This window comes from Porites lutea, chromosome 12 (assembly GCF_958299795.1).
Source record: "Porites lutea chromosome 12, jaPorLute2.1, whole genome shotgun sequence".
Taxonomy (NCBI): Eukaryota; Metazoa; Cnidaria; class Anthozoa; order Scleractinia; family Poritidae; genus Porites; species Porites lutea.
Genome location: NC_133212.1, coordinates 19,892,432 through 19,906,138, shown reverse-complemented (window position 1 = coordinate 19,906,138; position 13,707 = coordinate 19,892,432). Strand labels below are relative to the sequence as shown.

Sequence of the window (13,707 nt, the reverse complement as noted above, 5' to 3'; positions counted from 1 at the left end):
CGATCTAACAATCCATCGATCTAGCAATCCAACGATCCAGCGATCTAACGATCGATTTAAATCATCGATTTAGCGATGCAACAAGATATCGATTTAGCGATCCACAGGTCCATCGATCTAGCGATCCAACGATCCAGCGATCGAAGGATCCATCGATCTAGCGATCTAACAATCCATCGATCTAGCGATCCAGCCTCCCACAGATCCATCGATCTAGCGATCCAACAATCCATCGATCTAGCGACCCAACGATCCAGAAATCTAACGATCCATTGATCTACCGATCCAGCCATCCACAGATCCAACGATCTAGGGGTCCAGCGATCCACAGATCTAGCGATCCAACGATCCAGCGATCTAAGGATCCATCGATCTAGCGATCAAAAAATTCATCGATTTCGCGATGCACAGATCCATTGATCTAGCGATCCAACGATCCAGCGATCGAAGGATCCATCGATCTAGCGATCCAGCGATTCAGGGATCCATCGATCTAGCGATCCAACAATCCATCGATCTAGGGATCCAACCATCCAGCGATCTAAGGATCCATCGATCTAGCGATCCAAAAATCCATCGACTTCGCGATGCACAGATCCATTGATCTAGCGATCCAACGATCCAGCGATCGAAGGATCCATCGATCTAGCGATCCAGCGATCCAGCAATCCATCGATCGACGGATCCAACGATCTAGCGATCTAACGATCCATCGATCTAGCGATCTAACGATCCATCGATCTAGCGATCCAACAATCCATCGATCTAGGGATCCAACAATCCAGCGATCGAAAGATCCATCGCTCTAGAGATCCAGCGATCCACCGATCCATCCATCGAGCGATCCAACGATCCAGCGACCTAACGATCCATCGATCTAGCGATCCAGTGATCCACAGATCCATCGATCTAGCGATTCAGAGATCCACAGCTCCATCGATGTAGCGATCCAGCGATCCAGCGATCTAGCGATCCAACGATCCAGCGATCTAAGGATCCATCGATCTAACAATCCATCGATCTAGCAATCCAACGATCCAGCGATCTAACGATCGATTTACATCATCGATTTAGCGATCCACAGATCCATCAATCGAGCGATCCAACGATCTAACGATCCATCGATCTAGCGATCCACAGATCCATCGATCTAGCAATCCATCGATCCAGCGATCGAAAGATCCATCGACCTAGCGATCCAGCGATCCACCCACCCACAGATCCATCGATCGAGCGATCCAACGAGCTAACGATCCATCGATTTCGCGATGCACAGATCCATTGATCTAGCGATCCAACGATCCAGCGATCGAAGGATCCATCGATCTAGCGATCCAGCGATCCACAGATCCATCATCTAGCGATCCAACGATCCAGCGATCGAAAGATCCATCGATCTAGCCATCCAGCGATCCATCGACCCATCCATCGAGCGATCTCACGATCCATCGATCTAGCGATCCAACAATCCATCGATCTAGGGATCCAACAATCCAGCGATCGCGAGATCCATCGATCTAGCGATCCAGCGATCCACCGATCCATCAATCGAGCGATCCAACGATCCAGCGACCTAACGATCCATCGATCTAGCGATCCAGTGATCCACAGATCCATCGATCTAGCGATCCAGCGATCCACAGATCCATCGATCTAACGATCCAGCGATCCACCGATCTAGCGACCCAACGATCTAAGGATCCAGCGATCGAAAGATCCATCGATCTAGCAATCCAACGATCCAGCGATCTAAGGATCGATTTACATCATCGATTTAGCGATCCACAGATCCATCGATCGAGCGATCCAACGATCTAACGATCCATCGCTCTAGCGATCCACAGATCCATCGATCTACCGATCCAACGATCCAGCGATCCACAGATCCATCGATCTAGTGATCCAACGATCCAGCGATCCAACGATCCATCGATCGAGTGATCCAACGATCCAGGGACCTATCGATCCATCGATCTAGCGATCCAGTGATCCACAGATCCATCGATTTAGCGATCCACCGATCCACCGATCTAGCGATCTAAGGATCCATCAATCTAGTGATCCAACAATACATCGCTTTAGCGATCCACAGATCCATCGATCGAGCGATCCATCGATCTAGCGATCCAACAACCCATCGATTTCGTGATCCACAGATCCATTGATCTAGCGATCCAACGATCCAGCGATCGAAGGATCCATCGATCTAGCGATCCAGCGATCCAGCAATCCATCCATCGAGCGATCCAACGATCCAGCGACCTAACGATCCATCGATCTAGCGATCCAGTGATCCACATATCCATCGATCTAGCGATCCAGCGATCCATCGATCTAGCGATCCAACGATCCAGCGATCTAAGGATCCATCGATCTAACAATCCATCGATTTAGCAATCCAACAATCCAGCGATCTAACGATCGATTTAGCGATCCACAGATCCATCGATCGAGCGATCCAACGATCTAACGATCCATCGATCTAGCGATCCACAGATCTATCGATCTAGCGATCCAACGATCCAGCGATCGAAAAATCCATCGATCTAGCGATCCAGCGATCCACCCACCCACAGATCCATCAATCGAGCGATCCAACGATCTAACGATCCATCGATCTAGCGATCCAGTGATCCACAGATCCATCGATCTAGCGATGCAGCGATCCACCGATCTAGCGATCCAACGATCCAGCGATCTAAGGATCCATCGATCTAACAATCCATCGATCTAGCAATCCAACGATCCAGCGATCTAACGATCCATGGACCTAGCGATCCAGCGATCCACAGATCCATCGATCTAGCGATCGAGCGATCCAACGATCCAGCGATCCACAGATCCATCGATCTAGCGATCCAAGGATCCAGCGATCTAACGATCCATCGATCGAGCGATCCAACGATCCAGGGACCTAACGATCCATTGATCTAGCGATCCAGTGATCCACAGATCCATCGATTTAGCGATCCACCGATCCACCGATCTAGCGATCTAAGGATCAATCGATCTAGCGATCCAACAATACATCGATTTAGCGATCCACTGATCCATCGATCAAGCGATCCATCGATCTAGCGATCCAACAATCCATCGATTTCGCGATCCACAGATCCATTGATCTAGCGATCCAACGATCCAGCGATCGAAGGATCTATCGATCTAGCGATCCAGCGATCCAGCAATCCATCGATCGAGCGATCCAACGATCTAGCGATCTAACGATCCATCGATCTAGCGATCCAACAATCCATCGATCTAGGGATCCAACAATCCAGCGATCGAAAGATCAATCGATCTAGCGATCCAGCGATGCATCGATCCATGCATCGAGCGATCCAACGATCCAGCGACCTAACGATCCATCAATCTAGCGATCCAGCGATCCACAGATCCATCGATCTAGCGATCCAGCGATCAACGGAACTAGCGATCCAACGATCCAGCGATCTAAGGATCCATCGATCTAACAATCCATCGATCTAGCAATCCAACGATCCAGCGATCTAACGATCGATTTACATCATCGATTTAGCGATCCACAGATCCATCGATCTAGCGATCCAACGATTCAGCGATCGAAAGATCCATCGATCTAGCAATCCAACGATCCAGCGATCTAACGATCGATTTACATCATCGATTTAGCGATCCACAGATCCATCGATCGAGCGATCCAACGACCTAACGATCCATCGATCTAGCGATCCAGCGATCCAGAGATCCATCGATCTAGCGATCCAACGATCCAGCGATCGAAAGATCCATCGATCTAGCCATCCAGCGATCCATCGAGCGATCCAACGATCCAGCTACCTAACGATCCATCGATCTAGCGATCCAGTGATCCATCGATCTAGCGATCCAGCCATCCACCGATCTAGCGATCCAACGATCCAGCGATCTAAGGATCCATCGATCTAACAATCCATCGATCTAGCAATCGAACGATCAGTCGATCTAACGATGCATGGACCTAACAATTCATCGATCTAGCAATCCAACGATCCAGCGATCTAACGATCCATGGACCTAGCGATCGAGTGATCGAGCGATCCATCGATCCATCGATCCATCGATCGAGCGATCCACAGATCCATCGATCTAGCGATCCAACGATCCAGCGATCTATCCATCAAGCAATCCAACGATCCAGCGACCTAACGATCCGTCGATCTAGCGATCCACCGATCTAGCGATCCAACGATCTAAGGATCCATCGATCTAACAATCCATCGATCTAGCAATCCAACGATCCAGCGATCTAACAATCCATGGACCTAGCGATCAAGTGATCCAGCGATCAATCGATCGATCGAGCGATCCAACGATCCAGCGACCTAACGATCCATCGATCTAGCAATCCAGTGATCCACAGATCCATCGATCTAGCGATCCAGAGATCCACAGATCCATCGATCTAGCGATCCAGCGATCCACCGATCTAGCGATCCAACGATCCAGCGATCTAAGGATCCATTGATCTAGCGATCCAACGATCCAGCGATAGAAGGATCCATCGATCTAGCGATCCAACGATCCAGCAATCCATCGATCGACGGATCCAACGATCTAGCGATCTAACGATCCATCGATCTAGCGATCCAACAATCCATCGATCTAGGGATCCAACAATCCAGCGATCGAAATATCCATCGATCTAGAGATCCAGCGATCCACCGATCCATCCATAGAGCGATCCAACGATCCAGCGACCTAACGATCCATCGATCTAGCGATCCAGTTATCCACATATCCATCGATCTAGCGATGCAGCGATCCATCGATCTAGCGATCCCACGATCCAGCGATCTAAGGATCCATCGATCTAACAATCCATCGATTTAGCAATCCAACAATCCAGCGATCTAACGATCGATTTAGCGATCCACAGATCCATCGATCGAGCGATCCAACGATCTAACGATCCATCGATCTACCTATCCACAGATCCATCGATCTAGCGATCCAGCGATCCAGCGATCGAAAGATCCATCGATCTAGCGATCCAGCGATCCACCCACCCACAGATCCATCGATCGAGCGATCCAACGATCTAACGATCCATCGATCTAGCGATCCAGTGATCCACAGATCCATCGATCTAGCGATGCAGCGATCCACCGATCTAGCGATCCAACGATCCAGCGATCGAAGGATCCATCGATCTAACAATCCATCGATCTAGCAATCCAACGATCCAGCGATCTAACGATCCATGGACCTAGCGATCCAGTGATCCACAGATCCATCGATCTAGCGATCCAGCGATCCACCGATCTAGCGATCCAACGATCCAGCGATCTAAGGATCCATCGATCTAACAATCCATCGATCTAGCAATGCAACGATCCAGCAATCTAACGATCCATGCACCTAGCGATCAAGTGATCCAGCGATCCATCGATCCATCGATCGAGCGATCCAACGATCCAGCGATCCACAGATCCATCGATCTAGCGATCCAACGATCCAGCGATCTAGCGATCCATCGATCGAGCGATCCAACGATCCAGGGACCTAACGATCCATCGATCTAGCGATCCAGTGATCCACAGATCCATCGATTTAGCGATCCACCGATCCACCGATGTAGCGATCTAAGGATCCATCGATCTAGCGATCCAACAATCCATCGATTTCGCGATCCACAGATCGATTGATCTAGCGATCCAACGATCCAGCGATCGAAGGATCCATCGATCTAGCGATCCAGCGATCCAGCAATCCAGCGATCGAGCGATCCAACGATCTAGCGATCTAGCGATCTAACGATCCATCGATCTAGCGATCCAACAATCCATCGATCTAGGGATCCAACAATCCAGCCATCGAAAGATCCATCGATCTAGCGATCCAGCGATCCAGCAATCCAGCGATCGAGCGATTCAACGATCTAGCGATCTAACGATCCATCGATCTAGCGATCCAGCGACCCAGCAATCCAGCGATCGAGCGATCCAACGATCTAGCGATCTAACGATCCATCGATCTAGCGATCCAACAATCCATCGATCTAGCGATCCAGCGATCGAAGGATCCATCGATCTAGCGATCCAGCGATCCAGCAATCCAGCGATCGAGCGATCCAACGATCTAGCGATCTAACGATCCATCGATCTAGCGATCCAACAATCCATCGATCTAGGGATCCAACAATCCAGCGATCGAAAGATCCATCGATCTAGCGATCGAGCGATCCATCCATCGAGCGATCCAACGATCCAGCGACCTAACGATCCATCGATCTAGCGATCCAGCGATCCACAGATCCATCGATCTAGCGATCCAGCGATCAACGGAACTAGCGATCCAACGATCCAGCGATCTAAGGATCCATCGATCTAACAATCCATCGATCTAGCAATCCAACGATCCAGCGATCTAACGATCGATTTACATCATCGATTTAGCGATCCTTAGATCCATCGATCGAGCGATCCAGCGATCCACAGATCCATCGATCTAGCGATCCAACGATCCAGCGATCGAAAGATCCATCGGTCTAGCAATCCAACGATCCAGCGATCTAACGATCGATTTACATCATCAATTTAGCGATCCACAGATCCATCGATCGAGCGATCCAACGACCTAACGATCCATCGATCTAGCGATCCAACGATCCAGCGATCGAAAGATCCGTCGATCTAGCCATCCAGCGATCCATCAAGCGATCCAACGATCCAGCTACCTAACGATCCATCGATCTAGCGATCCAGTGATCCACAGATCCATCGATCTAGCGATCCAACGATCCAGCGATCCATCCATCAAGCGATCCAACGATCCAGCGACCTAACGATCCGTCGATCTAGCGATCCAGTGATCCACCGATCTAGCGATCCAACGATCTAAGGATCCATCGATCTAACAATCCATCGATCTAGCAATCCAACGATCCAGCGATTTAACAATCCATGGACCTAGCGATCCAGTGATCCAGCGATCCATCGATCGAGCGATCTAAGGATCCATCGATCTAACAATCCATCGATCTAGCAATCCAACGATCCAGCGATCTAACGATGCATGGACCTAACAATCCATCGATCTAGCAATCCAACGATCCAGCGAGCTAACGATCCATGGACCTAGCGATCCAGTGATCGAGCGATCCATCGATCCATCGATCCATCGATCGAGCGATCCAACGATCCAGCGATCCACAGATCCATCGATCTAGCGATCCAACGATCCATCCATCAAGCGATCCAACGATCCAGCGACCTAACGATCCGTCGATCTAGCGATCTAACGATCTAAGGATCCATCGATCTAACAATCCATCGATCTAGCAATCCAACGATCCAGCGATCTAACAATCCATGGACCTAGCGATCCAGTGATCCAGCGATCCATCGATCGAGCGATCCAACGATCCAGCGATCCACAGATCCATTAATCTAGCGATCCAACGATCCAGCGATCAATCGATCCATCGATCAAGCGATCCAACGATCCAGCGACCTAACGATCCATCGTTCGAGCGATCCATCGATCTAAAGATCCAACAATCCATCGATTTCGCGATGCACAGATCCATTGATCTAGTGATCCAACGATCTAGCGATCGAAGGATCCATCGATCTAGCGATCCAGCCTCCCACAGATCCATCGATCTAGCAATCCAACAATCCATCGATCTAGCGATCCAACGATCCAGAAATCTAACGATCCATTGATCTACCGATCCAGCCATCCACAGATCCATCGATCTAGGGGTCCAGCGATACACAGATCTAGCGATCCACCGATCCATCGATCTACCGATCCAACGATCCAGCGATCTAAGGATCAATCGATCTAGCGATCTAAAAATTCATCGATTTCGCGATGCACAGATCCATAGATCTAGCGATCCAACGATCAAGCGATCGAAGGATCCATCGATCTAGCGCTCCAGCGATCCAGGGATCCATCGATCGAGCGATCCAACGATCAAGCGATCTAAGGATCCATAGATCTAACAATCCATCGATCTAGCAATCCAACGATCCAGCAATCTAACGATCGATTTACATCATCGATTTAGCGATCTTCAAATCCATCGATCGAGCGATCCAACGATCCAGCGATCGAAAGATCCATCGATCTAGCGATCCAGCGATCCACCCACCCACAGATCCATCGATCGAGCGATATGACGAGCTAACGATCCATCGATTTCGCGATGCATAGATCCATTGATCTAGCGATCCAGCGATCCAGCGATCGAAGGATCCATCGATCTAGCGATCCAGCGATCCACAGATCCATCGATCTAGCGATCCAACGATCCAGCGATCGAAAGATCCATCGATCTAGCCATCCAGCGATCCATCGATCTAGCGATCCAACAATCCATCGATCTAGGGATGCAACAATCCAGCGCTCGAGAGATCCATCGATCTACCGATCCAGCGATCCACCGATCCATCCATCGAGCGATCCAACGATCAAGCGACCTAACGATCCATCGATCTAGCGATCCAGTGATCCAAAGATCCATCGATCTAGCGATCCAGCGATCCACAGATCCATCGATCTAACGATCCAGCGATCCACCGATCTAGCGATCCAACGATCTAAGGATCCAGCGATTAAAAGATCCATCGATCAACCAATCGAACGATCCAGCTATCCAACGATCGATTTACATCATCGATTTAGCGATCCACAGATCCATCGATCAAGCGATCCAACGATCTAACGATCCATCGATCTAGCGATCCACAGATCCATCGATCTAGCGATCCAACGATCCAGCGATCTACAGATCCATCGATCTAGCGATCCAACGATCCAGCGATCCAGCGATCCAACGATCCATCGACCGAGCGATCCAACGATCCAGGGACCTAACGATCCATCGATCTAGCGATCAAGTGATCCACAGATCCATCGATTTAGCGATCCACCGATCCACCGATCTAGCGATCTAAGGATCCATCGATCTAGCGATCCAACAATACATCGATTTAGCGATCCACAGATCCATCGATCGAGCGATCCATCGATCTAGCGATCCAACAATACATCGATTTTGCGATGCACAGATCCATTGATCTAGCGATCCAACGATCCAGCGATCGAAGGATCCATCGACCTAGCGATCCAGCGATCCAGCAATCCATCGATCGAGCGATCCAACGATTTAGCGATCTAACGATCCATCGATCTAGCGACCCAACAATCCATCGATCTAGGGATCCAACAATCCAGCGATCAAAAGATCCATCGATCTAGCGATCAAGCGATCCATCGATCCATCCATCGAGCGATCCAACGATCCAGCGACCTAACGATCCATCGATCTAGCGATCCAGTGATCCACAGATCCATCGATCTAGCGATCCGGCGATCCACAGATCCATCGATCTAGCGATCCACCGATCCAACGATCCAGCGATCTAAGGATCCATCGATCGAACAATCCATCGATCTAGCAATCCAACGATCCAGCGATCTAACGATCGATTTACATCATCGATTTAGCGATCCACAGATCTATCGATCGAGCGATCCAACGATCTAACGATCCAACGATCGAAAGATCCATCGATCTAGAGACCCAGCGATCAACCCGCGCACAGATCCATCGATCGACCGATCCAACGATCTAACGATCCATCGATCTACCGATCCAGTGATCCACAGATCCATCGATCTAGCGCTCCAGCGATCCACCGATCTAGCGATCCAACGATCCAGCGATCCAAGGATCCATCGATCTAACAATCCATCGATCTTGCAATCCACAGATCCATCGATCTAGCGATCCGGCGATCCACAGATCTATCGATCTAGCGATCCAGCGATCCACCGATCTAGCGATCCAACGATCCAGCGATCCAAGGATCCATCGATCTAACAATCCATCGATCTTGCAATCCACAGATCCATCGATCTAGCGATCCGGCGATCCACAGATCCATCGATCTAGCGATCCAGCGATCCAGCGATCCACCGATCTAGAGATCCAACGATCCAGCGATCTAAGGACCCATCGATCTAACAATCCATCGATCTAGCAATCCAACGATCCAGCGATCTAACGATCGATTTACATCATCGATTTAGCGATCCACAGATCCATCGATCGAGCGATCCAACGATCTAACGATCCAACGATCCAGCGATCGAAAGATCCATCGATCTAGCGACCCAGCGATCCACCCGCGCACAGATCCATCGATCGAGCGATCCAACGATCTAACGATCCATCGATCTAGCGATCCAGTGATCCACAGATCTATCGATCTAGCGATCCAGCGATCCACCGATCTAGCGATCCAACGATCCAGCGATCTAAGGATCCATCGATCTAACAATGCATCGATCTAGCAATCCACAGATCCATCGATCTAGCGATCCGGCGATCCACAGATCCATCGATCTAGCGATCCAGCGATCCGCCGATCTAGCGATCCAACGATCCAGCGATCTAAGGATCCATCGATCTAACAATCCATCGATCTAGCAATCCAACGATCCAGCGATCTAACGATCCATGGACCTAGCGATCCAGTGATCCAGCGATCCATCGATCCAGCGATCCAACGATCCAGCGATCCACAGATCCATCGATCTAGCGATCCAACGATCCAACGATCCATCGATCGAGGGATCCAACGATCCAGGGACCTAACGATCTATCGATCTAGCGATCCAGTGATCCACAGATCCATCGATTTAGCGATCCACCGATCCACCCATCTAGCGATCTAAGGATCCATCGATCTAGCGATCCAACAATACATCGATTCAGCGATCCACAGATCCATCGATCGAGCGATCCATCGATCTAGCGATCCAACAATCCATCGATTTCGCGATCCACAGATCCATTGATCTAGCGATCCAACGATCCAGCGATCGAAGGATCCATCGATCTAGCGATCCAGCGATCCAGCAATCCATCGATCGAGCGATCAAACGATCTAGCGATCTAACGATCCATTGATCTAGCGATCCAACAATCCATCGATCTAGGGATCCACTAATCCAGCGATCGAAAGATCCATCGATCTAGCGATCCAGCGACCCATCGATCCATCCATCGAGCGATCCAACGATCCAGCGACCTAACGATCCATCGATCTAGCGATCGAGTAATCCACAGATCGATCGATCTAGCGATCCAGCGATCCACAGATCCATCGATCTAGCGATCCAGCGATCAACGGATCTAGCGATCCAACGATCCAGCGACCTAACGATCCATCGATCTAGCGATCCAACAATTCATCGATTTCGCGATGCACAGATCCATTGATCTAGCGATCCAACGATCTAGCGATCGAAGGATCCATCGATCTAGCGATCCAGCAATCAATCAATCGAGCGATCCAACGAGCTAGTGATCTAACGATCCATCGATCTAGCGATCCAACAATCCATCGATCTAGGGATCCAATAATCCAGCGATCGAAAGATCCATTGATCTAGCGATCCAGCGATCCATCCATCCATCCATCGAGCGATCCAACGATCCAGCGACCTAACGATCCATCGATCTAGCGATCCAGTGATCCACAGATCCATCGATCTAGCGATCCAGCGATCCACCGATCCACCGATCTAGCGATCCAACGATCCAGCGATCGAAGGATCCATCGATCTAACAATCCATCGATCTAGCAATCCAACGATCCAGCGATCTAACGATCGATTTACATCATCGATCATTTACATCATCGATCCACAGATCCATCGATGGAGCTATCCAACGATCTAACGATCCATCGATCTAGCGATTCAGCGATCCACAGATCAATCGATCTAGCGATCCAACGATCCAGCGATCGAAAGATTCATCGATCTAGCGATCCAGCGATCCATCGACCCATCGATCTATCCATCGAGCGATCCAACGATCCTGCTACCTGACGATCCATCGATATAGCGATCCAGTGATCCACAGATCGATCGATCTAGCGATCCAGCGATCCGCCGATCTAGCGATCCAACGATCCAGCGATCTAAGGATCTATCGATCTAACAATCCATCGATCTAGCAATCCAAAGATCCAGCGATCTAACGATCCATGGACCTAGCGATCCAGTGATCCACAGATCCATCGATCTAGCGATCCACCGATCTAGCGATCCAACGATCCAGCGATCTAAGGATCCATCGATCTAATAATCCATCGATCTAGCAATCCAACGATCCAGGGATCTAACGATCTATGGACCAACCGATCCAGTGATCCAGCGATCCATCGATCCATCGATCGAGCGATCCAACGATCCAGCGATCCACAGATCCATCGATCTAGCGATCCAACGATCCAGCGATCGAAAGATCCATCGATCTAGCGATCCAGCGATCCATCGATCGAGCGATCCAACGATCCAGCGACCTAACGATCCATCGATCTAGCGATCCAGTGATCCACAGATCCATCGATTTAGCGATCCAGCGATCCACCGATCTAGTGATCCAACGATCCAGCGATCTAAGGATCCATCGATCTAGCGATCCAACAATACATCGATTCAGCGATCCACAGATCCATCGATCGAGCGATCCATCGATCTAGCGATCCAACAATCCATCGATTTAGCGATCCACACATCCATTGATCTCGCGATCCAACGATCCAGCAATCGAAAGTTTTACCGATCTAGCGATCCGGCGATCCAGCGATCCAGCGATCCAGCGATCCAGCGATCCAGCGATCCATCGATGGAGCGATCCAACGATCCAGCGACCTAACGATCCATCGATCTAGCGATCCAGTGATCCACAGATCTATCGATCTAGCGATCCAGCGATCCACCGATCTAGCGATCTAACGATCCAGCGATTTAAGGATCCATCGATCTAGCGATCGATCGATCTAGCGATCCAACGATCCAGCGATCTAACGATCCATGGACCTAGCGATCCAACTATCCAGAAATCTAACGATCCAGCGATCCACAGATCCATCGATCTAGTGATCCAGCGATCCCAAAATCTATCGATCTACCAATCTAGCAATTAACAGATCCATCGATCTAGCGATCCAACGATCCAGATCTAAGGATCCATCGATCTAGCGATCCAGCGATCCAACAATCCATCGATCTAGCGATCCAAGGATCCATCTATCCATCGATCTAGCGATCCACAGATCCAACGATCGATCGATCTAAAGATCCAGCGATTCACAGATCCATTGATCTAGCGGTCCACCGATCCATCGATCCAAAGATCCAAAGATCCATCGATCAAGCGATCCACCGATCCATCCCTAGATCGATGGATCTGTGGATCGCTAGATTGCTAGGTCGATGGATGCTTTGATCGCTGGATCGTTGGATCGCTAAATCGATGGATGTGTGGATCGTTGGATCGCTAGATCGATGGTTCCTTAGATCTCTAGATGGTTTGATCGCTAGATCGATGGATTTGTAGATCGGTGGATCGCTGGAGCCCTAGATCGATGGACCTCGGGATTGTTGGATCTCTAGATCGATAGACGTGTGGATTGATGGATCGCTAGAACGATGGATCTGTCGATCGCCAGATCGATAGATCTGTGGATCGGTAGATTGATGGATCTGTGGATCAGTAAATCGACAGATCAGTGGATCCTTAGATCTCTGGATGGCTGGATCGCTGGAGCCCTAGATCGATGAATCTCGGGATGGTTGGATCTCTAGATCGATGGATCTGTGGATCGATGGATCGCTAGAACGATGGATCTATGGCTGGATCTGTGGATAGGTAGATCG

At 49.6% G+C, this 13,707-nt stretch overlaps 1 protein-coding gene across 1 annotated transcript in view; it reads right to left on the bottom strand.

The window, feature by feature from the left end:
- The window catches only part of LOC140953582 (oxysterol-binding protein-related protein 9-like), a 36,572-nt gene that overhangs the window by 8,179 nt on the left and 14,686 nt on the right, over positions 1 to 13,707 (bottom strand). The window lies entirely within an intron of this gene.